Below are 4765 nucleotides of genomic sequence, written 5' to 3'. Positions count from 1 at the left end.
CATTCCCACCCTGGTCCAGTCTTCCCCTCTGCTGCTCCCCAACTCATCTATGGATGCTTCTTAAGACAGACACCACAACCGCTGCTGAGGGTGCTTCTCGAAGCCTGGAATATCTTCTGACCTCCTGCCCTGGGCGTACTCTGTCTCTGTAGGACCTCAACCCTACTGCTCCACCCACTGCCATTTCTTCTCTAACAATAAATACGCTTACTCAATAGACTGATGGCACTTGAGATGTGCAAGGACCCTTCAATTGACTTACCAATGACTTAGTTCAGCATTTCCTGACGGTAAGACATGCCAATCCCTTAAGATGCTTTGTGTCTCCCCAAGCCTTCCCCAAAAATGACAGAAGAATTGGTCAGAACTCAACAGGTATGCTACAGTCTCTCCTGGTTATTAATAATGTTAATTAACATATTAAAATTTCTTAGAGGTTTTTAAAGAAATTATCAGGTTGAAGATAAAAATAATACACACAATAAATAAATATCTGTATTATAAATACAAAGCAGAGTCATGAAACAAATTGATATAACTAATAAAATTATAAATAAATTAATGGGGTTTTAAATGTTTGTTTGTTTGTTTGTTTGTTACAGGGTCTCACTACACAGCTCAGACTCATAATGATCCTCCTGTCTCAGAAAGCATGTGTTCCCGGGGATCGAACCTGGGTCCTTGCACTTGCCAGGTAGGCGCCTAGACCACCAAGCTATGTCCTCAGCCCAAATTGTAGTTTTTAACAAGATATTATCTTTATTTAGATGAATTTGACTTTATGTTATTAAAATTAATATTTCCCAGACATTTGTCATTGATTAATGTCAGTATTTCTTTAACGCACATTAGAAAATAGTGAAATAGGCTCATGTTATAAATTCCATGACTGAAACCCAACTAATCAGTGGCTTTTCTGTGGTCACACAGCAGCTCAAATGGAATGAAAAGAGTTCCAGAAGGTCAGACTCATTGTGCCTGGTGACCAAGTGCTTGAATGCAGGGAGCCACAGAATGTGAGGAGCAGCCAAGTCCCACATTTTACATGAAGATTGTAGCAATACTTGTTTCTCAATGACCAATGAGGTCATGTGTAAAAAGTAGGTTATTCAATTTATAATCCTATACAAATGTACCTTTATTACATCCAGAGAGTTAGGACTAAATCTTGACTCTGCAGCCTTCTAATCCAGTGCCTGGAGTCCTACGCCACCCTAGTTTCTGATCTCTACCTTCAGTTGGTCACTTCATTCCTTTGCCGCCTTATTGGCCATGTCGTTACTTCATGCCTGTGTGCCTGTGCTACCCTGGGGTCCTCATCCACATCGCTTTGGACCTGTAACAAGGCTGAGCATCATGGCAGGGAGAGTACGGTGGGACAGAGCCGCTCACCTCACGCAGCCAGGAAGGGGGTGGTCCTAATGGAGCCTTCAAGGCTGTGTCTCCAGTAACCTCCTTCCTCCAGCATGGTCCTACCCCAGAAAGTTTGCAGCATCTCCCAAAGCCCAGTGAGTTACAAATCCACAAATGGATTAATCTATTGATGAGGTCAGGACTTCTATGCTCCCATCACCTTCCAAGGCCCCTTCTCTAAACACTGTTGTACTTGGAACAAAGCTTTCAACTCATGAACTTCGGGGAACATTGTAAATTAAAATGGTAATATTCTCTATGTCATCAAGACTATGAATTTTTTCAAGATAGGTGATGCTTCTCTAGGCTCCATGGCTTCTTCATAACACCATGTACAAATTTATCTACATGGTAAGCATTTGGGAAACAATAAGGGACTGGAAAATGGTATTCAGGATAAAAAAAAAAAAAGCCAACTGGAAAATGGTATTCAGTATAAAGAAATCAAAATTTTCAGAAACACACTAATTTCTTCTGCCAAAGCACTAAGAAAGAAATGCAGACAATTCAATGCTCTAAGAGAGACAGTCATTCAGAGGGAATTTCAAAGAAAATGAGATAAATAACAAAACTTCGTAGAAAAGAGGCTTACTAGTTGAGGGTTTTGAAAGGAAGGAAGAGAAAAGAAAAAGTGATGAGAAAAGAGGAAAAATAGAAACAGTGCTTTCATAAGTAAAGAAGGGAAGAGGCGTTAAAGGGGAGGAATGGGGGAAAAATCAAGTATCTTGTACAGGTACCAATTCCCTACGATGAACAGGATCAATGTGCATACCTAAGATGTATCCATAAACTTAGTTGATCTTTAAAAAGGAATTGAGAGTTTTTATTACTCAGCATAAAATTTCTAATCATGTTTCATGACCAATCCTTTCAATATTAAATTTCTGTATATAACTTCAAAATACTTTAAATAAATATATGTGACAGTTACAAATTCTGAGAAGACTGGTAAAAATTTGTCCTTGTTGTTTCCATTATTTAAGAGCGGAACATTCCTTCATCAATGGTCCATTATTCTAGAACTCTGAATGTCTAAAACATCATAGAACAAATGGAAAATGTGTAAAATCTATAGAAACGCATACACACTGTACAGTTTTTATTTGTCCAGCATCACACTTGAAGGAGAAATAGTTTAATATCATTACTATTGCAGGATAAACTTTTGCTTTACCTGCTTATATCCCTGAGTAGACCTGTATAAAACTTCTCTGAAGCTTATTTCTAAAATCATATTAATTCCACTCATTGGCAGAATGCAATTCATTATTATATCCAGGTAAATGGACTCACTGATTTTAAATCAATGATGTATTTCCCATATTGTTCAACTAAAATTCTGAAAAATATGCAAGCACAAGACATAACATAAAAATAGCTGTGTCGTGGCACACCTATAGTCCCAGCACTCAGAAGGCCGAGGCAGGAGGATCCTTATGGGTTCAAGGCCAGCCTGGGTCACATAAGAGAGTTCAAGGCCAACCTGCACTATGTACTGAGCCCTTGTCTAAAAACAAAAACAAAACAAACAAACAAACAAAAAAAAACCGCCTATACTTTTATCACAAAGTTATATTTAGAAGTCTAATTAATGAAAATACAGAGGGTCCCTGACTCACGAAGGTTTGACTTAGCATCCATAAGAAAGTGATACGAATTCAGTAGAAAGCATACCAGGAACTTTGAATGTTGACCTGTTCCCAGGTTACCTATGACATTGTCATCCCAAGACCCGGGGTAGGAGCTGTGAGCTGCAGTCAGTCACCTGTCAGCCTCAGGACAAACTGGGATGCCGGATAGTTAGATGTACTGAATACACTTCTATTTACAATATTTTCAGTTTCTAATGAGTTTACCAGGGCATAACTGTATCATAAGTTGAGAAGCGTGTGCGCAATGTATCAGTCAGCATAACTAAGTTATGTTACGGAAATGAATATCTTCAAAACACAGAAAACAACTTATTTCTCGCTCTCATCCCTTGTCCAGCTGGCTCTGCTCCTTTTCAGCTCTCAGGGCCGCAATGGGCTGGCGGCATCGCTTCAACACGTGCTTTCCGATTCCCCGCCCTGGTGAGGGGGAGCGCGCCAGCGACTCGCGGTGGTACTCGGCGACCCTGCCCTCCACACAGGCGCCCATCCCTTCCACTTCCACTTCCACTTCGTTGATTAAAAAATGTGATCTAATTGTGTCCAAGTAAGTCCTGTCAAATTAGTGATTATCTTTTTCCTCCTTTGATTTGGCTGTTCCTGGTTTAAACTCTAATTTTGTGCTATCCGATACATATGGCTACAGAACTTCCAAAATGTATCAGTCTGAATTTGTGAAATTCTGTAAGTACAAAATGCACACTAGATTTCCAGGACTTATTACAAATAAGAATGTAAAGCTATTTTGCTAATCGTCCTTCTACATATTGAAATATTATTTTACGTAGAAGTAAATTATTAATTTCACCCATTTTTAAAACTTTATTTACATGACTGTCGGAAAATGGAAGAACTAATATGACTTGCGTTGACCTTCTGTTGCAGAGCCCTCCACCTCAGCATGGGGGGGCTGGAGTCTGCTCTGCCTGCCAGGAGGGCTGACCCCAGCGGAGCAGGCACGCAGACTGAGGGTTCATCTGGCAGCGTCGGCTTGGCTTCTCTTCCATTCTCCATGCAGATGTGTGTGCCCTTCTGGTCTTTCCTGGGTGCTGTGGCCTCGGTGCACCCACAGCTGCAGCCTGAACTCCCAGCAAGATTCTCGGGGCGTGCAGTCCATTCTGTCACGGCCGCTGCGGGCCCCTGCCCACCTTCACCCCCTCGACTCTGCCTGCTGTCTCAGCCACTGGTGGCCCACTCTTCAGCCACTCTGGTGAGCGCAGGGCCCCTTCGTGAACAGTTTCTTGTAGCAGCCCCCCACGCGTATGTGCACTGTTCATTGCAGTGACATTCACATAAGATGCATTTACCCCGCTAGCCATTCTTACGCACACGTACTTGCACAGTGGGGCGTGCAGATCTATCATCTTTCCTCTTCCAAAATTGAAACTGTGTGCATTTTGGGTTTGGGGGGTGGTACTGGGAATCCAGCTCAGGACCTTGCACTTTATAGGAAGGCGCTTGTGCTGCTGAGCTACACCCTCAGCCCACAATGCATGCTTTAAACAGTTTCTCTCACCCCAGTGGGGCTCACACAGGAGCAGCCTTTTTTTTTTTTTTTTTTTTTTTTTTTTTTTTTTAGGAGTTACATCAGGGACTTACTCTAGTTTCAATTCTCCAGCAAATCTCTTCCTTAAGATTCTTGAAGGAAACCTGGCTAAGCCAATCCTCTTAGCCTTAGACAGTACGGTCACATACATTTTTTT

This window comes from Octodon degus, unplaced genomic scaffold (genome assembly GCF_000260255.1).
Source record: "Octodon degus isolate 3935 unplaced genomic scaffold, OctDeg1.0 scaffold00036, whole genome shotgun sequence".
In the NCBI taxonomy this organism is placed as follows: Eukaryota; Metazoa; Chordata; class Mammalia; order Rodentia; family Octodontidae; genus Octodon; species Octodon degus.
This window is presented reverse-complemented; position numbering follows the sequence as displayed.